The sequence below is a fragment of the Bos grunniens genome, chromosome 18 (assembly GCF_055505025.1).
Source record: "Bos grunniens cultivar Pamir isolate PY7600 chromosome 18, Bosgru_T2T1.0, whole genome shotgun sequence".
NCBI lineage: Eukaryota > Metazoa > Chordata > Mammalia > Artiodactyla > Bovidae > Bos > Bos grunniens.
The window spans coordinates 31,318,748-31,334,363 of record NC_141182.1 but is presented as its reverse complement, the minus strand read 5'-3'; the positions used below and the strand labels follow the sequence as shown (position 1 = coordinate 31,334,363).

Sequence of the window (15,616 nt, the reverse complement as noted above, 5' to 3'; positions counted from 1 at the left end):
AATAAGCAATCTTAAATTGAATATGTCCTTGAATACATAAACACTTGGCACCACTCACCCTCTTCTTCTACTGTTCTTTATCACTTTATTTAAGGGTACATTATTGAGGTATAGGGGCTGCTCAGGTGTTCCTAGTGGTAAAGAATCTGCCTGACAAGAGATGCAGGTTCAGAAAGATATCCTGGAGTATGAAACGGCACCCCATTCCAGTATTCTTGCCTGGAAAATTCATGGGCAGATAAACCTGGTGGGCTACAGTCCACTGGGCCGCAAAGACTTGGATACGACTGAGTGACAAAGCACACACACAGTGAGGTGTAATGTACATATACTAAAATTCACCTTTCCGGTATTTTGACAAATACCTGGAGTATTGTTCTTGCCACTATGTCCCTCAATGAAGTGCTTTTATTGTTAGATCAATGTGATGACATCCAGGATAAATTCCTTGTCATTTTATGTCTTTTCTTTGATTATAAACTAATAGCCTTAAAGACAAAGAGGGTAGAAAAACATTTTGTTTCTGGAAATAAGAAGCAAGATGTTTAGTGAATTGGCAAATATTCTTCTTTAAATGTTTTATGGAAGTAGAGTTGATTTATGATACTAGTTTCAGGCATACAACATAGTGATTCAAAGTTTTATAGATTATATTAAAGTTATTATAAAGTGTTGCCTATATTCTCTGTGCCATACAATATATGATTGTAGCTTATTTACATACATAGTAGTTTACACCTCTTAATCTCCTACCCCTATCTTGTCCCTCCCCTATTCCTTCCCCCTGCTGGTAACCACTGTTCTTTTCTCTATATACGTAGCTCTGTTTCTGTTTTGTTATCATCTTTTATTTATTATTTAGATTAAATATATGCCATAACATACAGTATGTGCCTCTCTCTGCTGATTTATTTTTCTAAGCATAATACCTCCCAGGTCCTGCCATGTTATTGCACATGACAAAATTTCATTCTCTTGTATGGCTGAGTAATAGTCCATCGTGTGTGTGTGTATGTGTATGTGTGTGTGTATATATGTTCATAGACCCCACATCATCCACTGAGGGGCATTTGGGTTGCTTCCATGTCTGGGTTATTGTAAATACTGCTGCTATTGACTGTGTGGATCACAATAAACTGTGGAAAATTCTGAAAGAGATGGGAATACCAGACCACCTGATCTGCCTCTTGAGAAATTTGTATGCAGGTCAGGAAGCAACAGTTAGAACTGGACATGGAACAACAGACTGGTTCCAAATAGGAAAAGGAGTTCATCAAGGCTGTATATTGTCACCCTGTTTATTTAACTTATATGCAGAGTACATCATGAGAAACGCTGGACTGGAAGAAGCACAAGCTGGAATCAAGATTGCCAGGAGAAATATCAATAACCTCAGATATGCAGATGACACCACCCTTATGGCAGAAAGTGAAGAGGAACTCAAAAGCCTCTTGAGGAAAGTGAAAGTGGAGAGTGAAAAAGTTGGCTTAAAGTTCAACATTCAGAAAATGAAGATCATGGCATCCGGTCCCACCACTTCATGGGAAATAGATGGGGAAACAGTGGAAACAGTGTCAGACTTTATTTTTCTGGCCTCCAAAATCACTGGAGATGGTGACTGCAGCCATGAAATTAAAAGACGCTTACTCCTTGGAAGGAAAGTTATGACCAACCTAGATAGCATATTCAAAAGCAGAGACATTACTTTGCCAACAAAGGTTCGTCTAGTCAAAGCTATGGTTTTTCCTGTGGTCATGTATGGATGTGAGAGTTGGACTGTGAAGAAGGCTGAGTGCCGAAGAATTGATGCTTTTGAACTGTGGTGTTGGAGAAGACTCTTGAGAGTCCCTTGGACTGCAAGGAGATCCAACCAGTCCATTCTGAAGGAGATCAGCCCTGGGATTTCTTTGGAAGGAATGATGCTAAAGCTGAAACTCCAATACTTTGGCCACCTCATGCGAAGAGTTGACTCATTGGAAAAGACTCTGATGCTGGGAGGGATTGGGGGCAGGAGGAGAAGGGGATGACAGAGGATCAGATGGCTGGATGGCATCACTGACTCGATGGACGTGAGTCTGAGTGAACTCCGGGAGTTGGTGATGGACAGGGAGGCCTGGCATGCTGCAATTCATGGGGTCGCAAAGAGTCAGACACAACTGAGCGACTGATCTGATCTGATAGTATAGCTTGAGTAAAATAGGATCTCTGTTGCCAGCCAGAAAGGTCTTATGGCCAGTCAAAAATGTCTTTTCTTTTTAAAAGAATCTGAATGAAATTTATCAAAAGTGAGTCAAGGCAGAAATATAATCTTAGAACTGTTACAATGACCATGATAACAAAATATTGTGAAATATCCATGTTGTCTTTATATTGCTATTGTAAGAAATAGAACTGGCAATAATAAAGAAATCAAAGTTTCTCAAAGAAGCCGACATAAACTGAAAGAGGCTGAAACACAAGTCAGTGAATTGACTGTCATTGGAGTATTCAAATATGTGTATGATAAGAATTTAAATTTCACAGAGGAATTGGAGTCATTGACTTCCAATTTCCCTTCTAAATGCTTGGATAGCATGACTTGACTATACTGAGCCCTCTTTTCAAAAAGAATAAACACAAAAGTTATAAAAGAATATAATCTTATAAGTATTCTCCAGATGGTACACATAAAACATTTACTTTTCCTAAGTTAACACATTCATGAGTCATCCCATGAGAAAAAACTGGTATTTTTCATGTATCTTGCCAAGTTGTATGACAGTTTTCTCAGAAATGTCATTCTACCTGTTCTAGTTATTACCACTGACAGGCTGTATTTGGAGACAATATGTGAAGACATTGTTTCTCTAACTGGATATGAATAAATAATGAGGCTTTTAAGTAATGTCAATATAAAGGCTATAACAAGTCTTAGTAACTTTTTATTTGATTGCCCTAAACTTCCATTTTTAACATCTATCACACTGCTTTCTCATAACAGATATTTAAGATGTCTTGATGAATTAACAAAGGAATAAATTAATGTACATGTAATCCTTGGTAAATGCACATTTATTTACTTATTTCTTGAGCAATTATTGGGATTCCTCCTTGTTCTATGCCCTAAGATGGAGGGACATGAAATGATTTTTAAAAATACATAATAAAGAAAAATATAAGATTTTCCCTAAAAGAAATACTAGTCAAGCAGGCATTCAGAGAAAAGTGAAAGTAAGATGACATTAATAAGAATAGTTAGAATACAAAGTGGAAATAGTAAGTACCATTAGAGAAATTTTTGTAAAAAGTGATTCATTTTGATATTTGGCAAAACTAATACAATTATGTAAAGTTTAAAAATAAAATAAAATTTAAAAAAATGCAAAAAAAAAACAAACCTGAGAAGTCAAGAAATAGATAACCCATCCCTGCAATAAATTGTGCTATATGGTGACTATTCCAATTATAGTGTTAATTAGTTTATAATGATTGTTTTTCCATTTTTTTTTCTTTTCATCTTAAATATTTATTTAGAAATGGGGTCAAAATTCTAGTTTTTCCCTTTACTTTCTCAGCAATAATATATGATTTCTTAGAAAACAGCTATTTGGTACTAGACTAGCATTTTAAAAATTATGTTAAAAGTGTGTTAACTGTGCAACTCGCATATGTACAATTTCTGCCAGACATCAGGGGGATCAAATTCTATCTGCTGAACTAAATTACACACAGAGACAAGAAGGTCTGGGTGTTGTTTTTTTGTTTTTGTTTTTTTTTCTCTTGTCACTACACACAAGTCCTAAAATAGCCTCTCTTTCAGGTCAAAATAGTCACAACAGAGGCTTTTCAGTTGCTTTTCAGGCACGTATTACAGTTACAGAAGATTTTCACATAATCAAAGTTGGCTATTTCTAGAGAGATCAAAAGAGATGGTGAAGTGGAGAGCAGGTGCACCAGCCTTCTTAGAGGATCTGAAAATGCAATTAATCAGAAAATGAGCCCTTATAGAACCAGGCTTTCTGAACAGATGAGCACAACAAAAGCCACTGAGAAATGAGGTGGCCAAGGGCCACTCCTGAATGGAGTGTGCACACCGGCATCTGCCCTGTTCTTTAACTTTAGGAAGAGAGAGAGGATTCAATAGAGACAGCAGAGTCAAAACAATTATGCAAATACAGGAAACTCCAGGAGATGAAAGATAAGACTGCTTTCACAAAGGCTCTTGTAACAGTAGAGATTTTCTCTTTCTTTCTCAATAGCACCAACCTAGGGCTGAAAAAGATGGATAGCAACAGGAGCAACTCAAGCAAAATTAAAAAGCATCATGGCTTAGTCACTTGACATTAATATGGGAAATTCAAAAGCTACTTCAGTAGGGGATAAAGTTACAGTCACACAATTTTCTTAGCTTTGTCAATTATTTGTCAGTGCGAGTGAGAACTAGGTACTTAAACTCTCTGACTTTCTAATCACTTGTAAAATGCCAATAATAATAATAGTTGTAGTAGTGGTAGCAGTAGTGATAGTGGTAAAATATATACATTTTTAAAATATACTTTCTTTATAGAGCTATTATGAGGATTAGCGATGAGTGGATTAACCACCTGGCTCATGCAATGGATTTATTATGTAATAGCTGCCATCAAAAATCCATGGTAATAATTTATTCACCAAATATGTGTTAAGCCACTCGGTATGCACAGGATTTACAAGGGTGTCATAACCTCTGTTCTCAAGGAATTTATATCTTGCAGGAAAGCTCCGATAAGTTAATGGGTAACGCAGGTAAATGGAACAGGTAGCCCAGTCCAATGGCAACTTGAGACATCTGTTACAAGTAGTGCTTGGACTGCTGGTGGGAATGAAAGGTGAAGAGGGTGGAAAAGACATTAAGTAGCACAAAGTTTTTAAAACATCATGTGCTAACTCCTGGACATGAGTATGGCTAAACCATACCACTGTAGCACAAGCTACGAAGCCTGTTTTCTAGACCTTGATAAATGTTTGTTAGTTGCATGTCTTTGGGAGAGTAATTCTTGGGCATAGTTTTACTATCATTGAAAGGGGTATATTAATCCTAAATTAAAGAGTTCTCAAGATATTGAAAGCGACATTTTATATAGTGTCCCTAGTAAAATGTTAGTTATATTATTATTGATATCTTACCGCTATTAGCACTGTTACTATTAGCATATCATTATCATCATCATCTAGGGAACTATATAATATTTTGGCTGACAAGGAGAGTGCTTAATACAAAATCTCCATGCTGACTTGACACTCCACATTTGTTCATTATGGAAATGGCATTCATCAACATTACTTGCAGAAAAGGTCAGATTGAGTCCTGATTCTAAGACCTTTGCAAAACTCAATACTATATATATATATATATGTATGTATGCTCTGCTATGCTATGCTATGCTAAGTCACTTCAGTCATGTCCGACTCTGTGTGACCCCATAGACGGCAGCCTATCAGGCTCTCCTGTCCCTGGGATTCTCCAGGCAAGAACACTGGAGTGGGTTGCCATTTTCTTCTCCAATGCATGAAAGTGAAAAGTGAAAGTGAAGTCGCTCAGTCGTGTCCGACTCTTAGCGACCCCATGGACTGCAGCCTACCAGGCTCCTCCGTCCATGGGATTTTCCAGGCAAGAGTACTGGAGTGGGGTGCCATTGCCTTCTCCGATATGTATGTTTGTATGTGTGTGTGTATATATATCTATATATGCGTGTGTATAACACATGTGTGTATATGTGTGCATGTATATGTGTGTGTGTGGATATATAATTCCCCACTCCTCAAGTGCTGGGAACATGTGAGAAGTCTGATGACATTGCTCAGGACTCCTGGCACCTCTCACATACACCACAGTGATGTTTGCACTTACAAGAATCAATCACATAACTATCTACTATCAAGACCAAGCAATGATCCCAGGCCTCAAGTTAAATGAGGGATTTTCTACTCGGGCTCCAAAGATCTACAAATAACACTTTCACACATTGAACAACATAGCAAGTAGCTAAAAGTCTACTTATTTAAATCAGAGAGAGAAACAAAATTAAAAATGAACTTGATAATTTTGAGACAGAGATGAAAGGGCATAAGCATTTCAATTCTGGGGACCGTTTTTAAAAAATAGTCATGATTCTTGAACCATTGTTTAGCTCTCAAAGAATTTTGGTACTTTAAGAGCCTTTATATATGTTATCTCTTTGAGAGGAATTTCTATCCATCCATAAACATCAGTTCAGTAGCTAAGTCATGTCTTACTGATTGTGACCCCATGGATTGCAGCATCCCAGGCTTCCCAGTCCATCACCAACTCCCAGAGCTTGCTCAAACTCATGCCCATCAAGTGGGTGATGTCCAATCAACTCATCCTCTGACATCCCCGTCTGCTCCTGCCTTCAATCTTTCCCAGCATCAGGTTTTTTTTTTTTTTTTTTTTTCTTCCCAATAAGTCAGTTCTTCAAATCAGGTGGGCAGAGTACTGGAGTTTCAGCTTCAGCATTAGTCCTTCCAATGAATATTCATGACTGATTACCCTTAGAGTTGACTGGTTTGATCTCCTTGCAGTCCAAGGGACTCTCAGTTTTCTCCAACACCACAGTTCAAAAGCATCAATTCTTTGGTGTTCAGCTTTCTTTATAGTCCAACTCTCTCATCTATACATGACTACTGGAAAAACCATAGCCTTGACTAGATGGACCTTTGTTGGCAAAGTAATGTTTCTTCTTTTTAATATGCTGTCTAGGTTGGTCATAGCTTTTCTTCTAAGGAGCAAGGATCTTTTAATTTCATGGCTGCAATCATCATCTACAGTGATTGTGGAGCCCAAGAAAATAAAGTCTGTGACAGTTTCCACAGTTTCCCCATCTATTTGACATGAAGTGATGGGACTGGATGCCATGAACTTTGTTTTTTGAATGTTGAGTTTTAAACCAGCTTTTTCACTTTCCTCCTTCACTTTTATCAAGAGGCTCTTTAGTCCTTCTTCGCTTTCTGCCATAAGGGTGGTTTCATCTGTATATCTGAAGTTATTGATATTTCTCCCAGCAGTCTTGATTCCAGCTTGTGCTTCATCCAGTCCAGCATTTAGAATGATATACTCTGCATAGAAGTTAAATAAGCAGGGTGACAGCATACAACCTTGATGTAATCCTTTCCCAATTTGGAACCAGTCTGTTGTTCCATATCCAGTTCTAACTGTTGCTTCCTGACCTGCATACAGATTTCTCAGGAGGCAGGTAAGGTGGTCTGGTATTCCCATCTCTTGAAGAATTTTCCACAGTTTGTGGTGATTCACACAGTCAAAGGCTTTGGTGTACTCAACAAAGTAGAAGTAGATGTTTTTCTGGAACTCTTTTGCTCTTTTGATAATCCAACAGATGTTGGCAATTTGATCTCTCATTCCTCTGACTTTTCTAAATCCAGCTTGAACATTTGGAAGTTCACAGTTCACGTATTGCTGAAGCCTGGCTTGGAGAATTTGGGCATTACTTTGTTAGTGTATGAGATGAGTGCAATTTTGGAGTAGTCTGAACATTTTTTGGCATTGCCTTTCTTTGGGATTAGAATGAAAACTGACCTTTTCCAGTCCTATTGCCACTGCTGAGTTTTGCAAATTTGCTGGCATATTGAGTTCACCACTTTCACAGCATCATCTTTTATGATTTGAAATAGCTTGGCTGGAATTCCATCACCTCCACTAGCTTTGTTCATAGTGATGTTTCCTAAGGCCTGCTTGACTTTGCATTCCAGGATGTCTGGCTGTAGATGAGTGATCACACCATCGTGGTTATCTGGGTCATGAAGATCTTTTTTGTACAGTTCTTCTGTGTATTTTTGCCAACTCTTCTTAATATCTTCTGCTTCTATTAGGTCTATATATTTCTGTCCTTTATTGTAACCATCTTTGCATGAAATGGCACCCTACTCCAGTACTCTTGCCTGGAAAATCCCATGGATGGAGGAGCCTGGTATGCTGCAGTCCATGGGGTCGCTAAGAGTCAGATACGACTGAGCGACTTCACTTTCACTTTTCACTTTCATGCACTGGAGAAGGAAATGGCAACTCACTCCAGTGTTCTTGCCTGGAGAATCTCAGGGATGGGGGAGCCTGGTGGGCTGCCGTCTATAGGGTCGCACAGAGTCGGACATGACTGAAGTGACTTAGCAGCAGCAGCAGCTTGCATGAAATATTCCCTTGATATCTCTTAATTTTTTGAAGCGATCTCTAGTCTTTCCCATTCTATTTTCCTCTCTTTCTTTCCATTGTTCACTGAGGAAGTCTTTCTTTTCTCTCCTTGCTATTCATTGGAGCTCTGCACCCATATATGCTTACCTTGCCTTTTCTCATGGCCTTTACCTTCTCTTCTTTTCTGAGCTATTTGTAATTCCTTCTCCAAAAACCATTTTCTTTTCTGTATTTCTTTTTTGGGGATGGTCTTGGTCACTGCCTCCTGTACAATGTCACGAACCCCCATCCATAGTTCTTTAGGCACTCTTGTCTATGAAATCTAATCCTTTGAATCTATTTGTCACTTCCACTGTATAACCATAAGGGATTTGATTTGGGTCATACCTTAATGGTCTAATAGTTTTCTCTACTTTCTTCAATTTAACTATGAATTTCACAATAAGGAGTTCATGATTTGAGCCACAGTCCACTCCCAGTCTTGTTTTTGCTGACTGTATAGAACTTCTCCATCTTTGGCTGCAAAGAATATAATCAATCTGATTTCAGTATTGACCATCTGGTGATGTCCACCTGTAGACTCTTCTCTTGTGTTGTTGGAAGAGGGTGTTTGCCATGACCAGTGTGTTCTCGTGGCAAAACTCTGTTAGCCTTTCCCAACTTCATTTTTGTACTCCAAGGCCAAATTTGCCTGTTAATCCAGGTATCTCTTGACTTCCTTCTTTTGCATTTCAGCCACCTATGATGAAAAGGACATCTTTTTTAGGTGTTAGTTCTAGAAGGTTTGTAGGTCATGATAGAACCATTCAATTTCATTTTTTCAGCATTACTGGTTGGGGCATAGATTTGGATTACTGTGATAATGAATGGTTTGCCTTGGAAATGAACAGAGATCAATCTATCATTTTTGAAATTGCATCCAAGTAATGCATTTCAGACACTTGTTGACTATGAGGGCTACTCCATTTCCTCCAAGGGATTCTTACCCACAGTTCAGTTCAGTTCAGTTCAGTTGCTCAGTCTTGTCCGACTCTTTGCGACCCCATGAATCACAGCATGCCAGGCCTCCCTGTCCATCACCAACTCCCAGAGTTCACTCAGACTCACGTCCATCGAGTCAGTGATGCCATCCAACCATCTCATCCTCTGTCGTCCCCTTCTCCTCCTGCCCCCAAGCCCTTCCAGCATCAGAGTCTTTTCCAAGGAGTCAACTCTTCACATGAGGTGGCCAAAGTACTGGAGTTTCAGCTTTAGCATCATTCCTTCCAAAGAAATCCCAGGGCTGATCTCCTTCAGAATGGACTGGTTTGATCTCCTTGCAGTCCAAGGGACTCTCAAGAGTCTTCTCCAACACCACAGTTCAAAAGCATCAATTCTTCGGCGCTCAGCCTTCTTCACAGTCCAACTCTCACATCCATACATGACCACAGGAAAAACCATAGCCTTGACTAGATGAACCTTTGTTGGCAAAGTAATGTCTCTGCTTTTGAATATGCTATCTAGGTTGGTCATAACTTTCCTTCCAAGGAGTAAGCGTCTTTTAATTTCATGGCTGCAGTCACCATCTCCAGTGATTTTGGAGCCCAAAAAAAGTCTGACACTGTTTCCCCATCTACTTCCCATGAAGTGATGGGACTGGATATAATGTTCATCTGAATTAAATTCACTGATTCCAGTCCAATTTAGGTCACTGATTCATAACATGTTGATGTTCACTCTTGCCATTTCCTGTTTGAGCACTTCCAGTTTCCCTTGATTCATGGATCTAACATTTTAGGTTCCTATGCAGTATTGCTCTTTACTGCATCATACTTTGCTTCTATCACCAGTCACATCCACAACTGCGTGTCATTTTTGCTTTAGCTCTGTCTCTTCATTCTTTCTGGAATTATTTCTCCCCTAATCTCCAGTAGCATATTGTGCACCTACTGACCTGGGGAGTTCAACATTCAGTGTCCTATCTTTTTCCCTTTTCATATTGTTTGTGGGGTTCTCAAGGCAAGAATACTGAAGTGGTTTACAATTCCCTTCTCCAGTGGACCACATTTTCTCAGAACTCTCCACCATGACCCATCCATTTTAGGTGGCCCTACATGGCATGCTCATAATTTTCATTGAGCCATGCCATGTAGGCTAACTCAGTGAAACTATGAGCTATGCTGTGTACATAAACACAACCAATTGAAAATTACCTCCAGTCCCTGGCAACTTATTCCTCCTTGCTTGGTTTTCAGTAAGATAAATATTTGGAACTTGACTAATCTACTTTCAATGTTATATTTACAAGCTTATATTCTACAGTGACTTGCCTGTTATTCAGTCATTTGCTAACTGAATAATCCTTGACCTGGCACATACTATGTCTGTGTCTTAATTTTTTCTAAGTTTTTCATATTGAGCTGTCATCAGTTTATAATATTTTGGTAGCTCTAGGTACACAGCAAAATGACTTATATATATATATATATATATATATATATATATATATAAACATACGTGTGTGTGTGTGTATATATTGCTTTTTAGATTTTTTCCATTATAGGTTATTATGTTGAATATAGTTCTCTGTGCTATACAATAAATCCATGTTGTTTATCTTTTTATATTTAATCATGTATATTTGTTCATCCCATACTTTCAATTTATCCTTTACCCCCCTCCCCCTTTGGTAACCATCAATTTGTTTTCTGTTTCTATGAATCTGTTTCTGGTTTATAAATAAGTTTATTTGTATTATTTTTCAGAATCCATATATAAGTGAAATCACATAGTATTGGTCTTTCTCTGTCTACTTAATTCACTTCATATGCTCATCTCTAGGTCCATCCATTTCTTTATCAAATGGGGAGAATAATGATTCTTGACTTTAAAAAGAACTCAAACATTAAGTGAGTTAGTCCATGTCAAAGATTTATACCATTCCTTAGCACATGGTGAGCTAAATATAGTTATTCTATTTCTATGGATAGGTTATTCAAAATTATTTTCCCCTATCCTAAAAAGATCAGTAAAATATCTGCCTGCAGAATTATTGGGAAGAATGCAAATTATCTACAGTTAATGTCATTTACATTTGTGAGTACATATAGTTAATGAATGTTAGTTTGCTTTATGAGCCATGTCAATATTCCTGGCTAAAGTGATAGTTAATCTTAAACTCATAGTTGATAAAGTTCCAGATTTGGATGTTAAATACTACTTAAAGAAAACCACACTATTCTCAAAACTTAATGGGATAGTATTAATACAAGGTGAGGAGATACCCGATGCCCAAGGGCAAAAGAGAAGCCCCAGCAAGATGGTAGGAGGGGCAAATTTGAATTTAGAATCAAAGCCGATTCCCACCAGAAACACTCAGAGGGCTCAAACAAACCTTGTGCGCACCAGGACGCAAGGACCCCACAGAAACTGAGACAGAACTGTGTTTGAGCATCTTCTGTGGCGGTACAGGTCAGCAGTGGACTGCCACAGGGACAGGGGCTCTGGGTCCAACAAACCTGGGTATGGCATAAGCCCTCTTGGAGGAGGTCACCATTAACCCCACCAGAAAGCTGCCAGAACTTACACAGGACTGGGAAATAAACTCTTGGAGGGCATGAACAGAATCTTGTGTGCACCAGGACCCAGGAAATACAAGCAGTGATCTCACAAGAGACAGACCCAGACTTGCCTGGGAGTGTTCAGGAGTCTCCAGTGGAGGCGTGGGTTGGTGGTGATCTGCTGCAGAGTTGGGGGCAAGAGTGAGTGTAGCACTATACACATGAGATCTTTTGAAAGAGGTCACCATTATCTTCATTACCGCTACCATAGTTTGGCCCCAGGTAAGGGTCAGGAAGCAACAGTTAGAACTGGACATGGAACAACAGACTGGTTCCAAACAGGAAAAGGAGAACATCAAAGCTGTATATTGTCACCCTGTTTATTTAACTTATATGCAGAGTACATCATGAGAAATGCTGGACTGGAAGAAACACAAGCTGGAATCAAGATTGCTGGGAGAAATATCAATAACCTCAGATATGCAGATGACACTACCCTTATGGCAGAAAGTGAAGAGGAACTAAGAAGCCTCTTTCTTTTTTTTTTTTTTTTTTCAATTTGGTGAAACATAAATTTATGTTGTTCATAATCTTTTTTTTTATTTTATTTTTAAACTTTATTAGTTTTGCCAAATATTGAAATGAATCCACCACAGGTATACCTGTGCTCCCCATCCTGAATCCTCCTGCCTCCCCATACCCTCCCTCTGGGTCGTCCCAGTGCACCAGCCCCAAGCATCCAGTATCGTGCATCGAACCTGGACTGGCGACTCATTTCATGAAAGTGAAAGTGGAGAGTGAAAAAGTTGGCTTAAAGCTCAACATTCAGAAAATGAAGATCATGGCATCTGGTCCCATCACTTCATGGGAAATAGATGGGGAAACAGTGTCAGACTTTATTTTTCTGGGCTCCAAAATCACTGCAGATGGTGACTGCAGCCATGAAATTAAAAGACGCTTACTCCTTGGAAGAAAAGTTATCACCAACCTAGATAGCATATTCAAAAGTGGAGACATTACTTTGCCAACAAAGGTTCGTCTAGTCAAGGCTATGGTTTTTCCTGTGGTCAGGTATGGATGTGAGAGTTGGACTGTGAAGAAGGCTGAGTGCTGAAGAATTGATGCTTTTGAACTGTGGTGTTGGAGAAGACTCTTGAGAGTCCCTTGGACTGCAAGGAGATCCAACCAGTCCATTCTGAAGGAGATCAGCCCTGGGATTTCTTTGGAAGGAATGATGCTAAAGCTGAAACTCCAGTACTTTGGCCACCTCATGTGAAGAGTTGACTCATTGGAAAAGACTCTGATGCTGGGAGGGATTAGGGGCAGGAGGAGAAGGGGACGACAGAGGATGAGATGGCTGGATGGCATCACTGACTCGATGGACGTGAGTCTGGGTGAACTCCGGGAGTTGGTGATGGACAGGGAGGCCTGGCGTGCTGCGATTCATGGGGTCGCAAAGAGTCGGACACGACTGAGGGACTGATTTGATCTGATCTGAACTAGAAGGGAGGGAACACAACTCCACCCATCAACAGAAATGTGAATGAAAGATTTACTGAACATGGCTCCGCCCATCAGAACAAGACCCAGTTTCCTGCTTAGTCAATCTCTCCCATCAGGAAGCTTTCATAAGGCTCTTCTCCTTCTCCATTAGAGGGCAGAAAGACTGAAAACAACAATAACAGGAAACTAACCAATCTGATGGGGAAACAGTGGAAACAGTGTCAGACTTTATTTTGGGGGGCTCCAAAATCACTGCAGATGGTGATTGAAGCCATGAAATTAAAAGACACTTACTCCTTGGAAGGAAAGTTATGACCAACCTAGATAGTATATTAAAAAGCAGAGATATTACTTTGCCAACAAAGGTCCATCTAGTCAAGGCTATGGTTTTTCCTGTGGTCATGTATGGATGTGAGAGTTGGACTGTGAAGAAAGCTGAGTGCCGAAGAATTGATGCTTTCGAACTGTGGTGTTGGAGAAGACTCTTGAGAGTCCCTTGGACTGTAAGGAGATCCAACCGTCCATCCTAAAGATCAGTCCTGGGTGTTCATTGGAAGGACTGATGCTGAGGCTGAAATTCCAATACTTTGGCCACTTCATGTGAAGTGTTGACTCATTGGAAAACACCCTGATGCTGGAAGGGGGCAGGAGGAGAAGGGTACAACAGAGGATGAGATGGCTGGATGTCTTCACAGACTCTATGCACATGGGTTTGGGTGCCCTCCGGGAGTTGGTGATGGACAGGGAGGCCTAGTGTGCTGCGATTCATGGGCTTTCAAAGAGTCGGATACGACTGAGCAACTGAACTGAACCAATCTGATCACCTGGACCACAGCCTTGTCTAACTCAATAAATTATGACCCATGCCATGTAGGGCCACCCAAGATGGATGGGTCATGGTGGAGAGGTCTGACAAAATGTGGTCCACTGGAGAAGGGAATGGTAAACCACTTCAGTATTCTTGCCTTGAGAACCCCATGAGCAGTATGAAAAGTGAAAAAGATAGGACACTGAAAGATGGACTCCCCAGGTCAGTAGGTGCCCAATATGTTACTGGAGATCAGGGGAGAAATAACTCCAGAAAGAATGAAGAGACAGAGCTAGAGCAAAAACGACACCCAGCTGTGGATGTGACTGCTGATAGAAGCAAAGTCTGATGCTATAAAGAGCAATATTGCATAGGAACTTAGAATGTCAGGTCCATAAATAAAGGCAAATTGGGAGTGGTCAAACAGAAAATGGCAAGAGTGAATGTCGACATTCTAGGAATCAGCGAACTCAAATGGACTGGAATTGGTGAATTTAACTCAGATGACCACTATATCTACTACTGTGAGCAAGAATCCCTTAGAAGAAATGGAGTAGCCATCATAGTCAACAAAACAGTCCGAAATGCAGTACTTGGATGCAATCTCAAAATTGACAGAATGATCTCTGTTCGTTTTCAAGGCAAACCACTCAATATCACAGTAATCTAAGTCTATGCCCCAACCAGTAACGCTGAAGAAGCTGAAGTTGAATGGCTCTATGAAGACCTACAAGACCTTCTAGAACTAACACTCCAAAAAGATGTCCTTTTCATTATAGAGGACTGGAATGCAAAAGTAGGAAGTCAAGAAACACCTGGAGTAACAGGCAAATTTGGCCTGGGAGTAAGGAATTAAGCAGGGCAAAGGCTGATAGAGATTTTCCAAAAGAATGCACTGGTCATAGCAAACACCCCTCTTCCAAAAACAGAAGAGAAGACTCTACACTCGACATCACCAGATGGTTAACACCAAAATCAGATTGATTATATTCTTTGCAGTCAGCGATGGAGAAGATCTATACAGTTGGCAAAAACAAGACTGGGAGCTGACTCTGGCTCAGATCATGAACTCCTTATTGCCAAATTTAGAATTAAATTGAAAAAAAGTAGGGAAAACCACTAGACCATTAATTATGACCTAATCAAATCCCTTACGATTATACAGTGAAAGTGAGAAATAGATTTAAGGGATTAGATCTGATAGACAGAGGGCATGAAGAACAATGGATGGAGGTTCGTGACATTGTACAGGAGACAGGGATCAAGACCATCCCCAAGAAAAAGAAATGCAAAAAAGCAAAATGGCATCTGAGGAGGCCTTCCAAATAGCTGTGGAAAGAAGAGATGCGAAAAGCAGAGGAGAAAAGGAAAGATATACCCATTTGAATTCAGAGTTCCAAAGAATAGCAACGATAGATAAGAAAGCCTTCCTCAGTGATCAGTGCAAAGAAACAAAGGAAAACAAAAGAACGGGGAAGACTAGAGATCTCTTCAAAAAATTAGAGATAACAAGGGAACATTTCATGCAAAGATGGGCTCAATAAAGGGCAGAAATGGTATGGACCTAACAGAAGCAGAAGACAT

The 15,616-nt window shown here is 39.7% G+C and overlaps 1 long non-coding RNA gene across 12 annotated transcripts in view; it reads left to right on the top strand.

The window, feature by feature from the left end:
• LOC147353357 (uncharacterized) overlaps positions 1 to 15,616 on the top strand; it is a 238,252-nt gene that overhangs the window by 142,783 nt on the left and 79,853 nt on the right. The gene's annotated exons all lie outside the window — the stretch shown is intronic.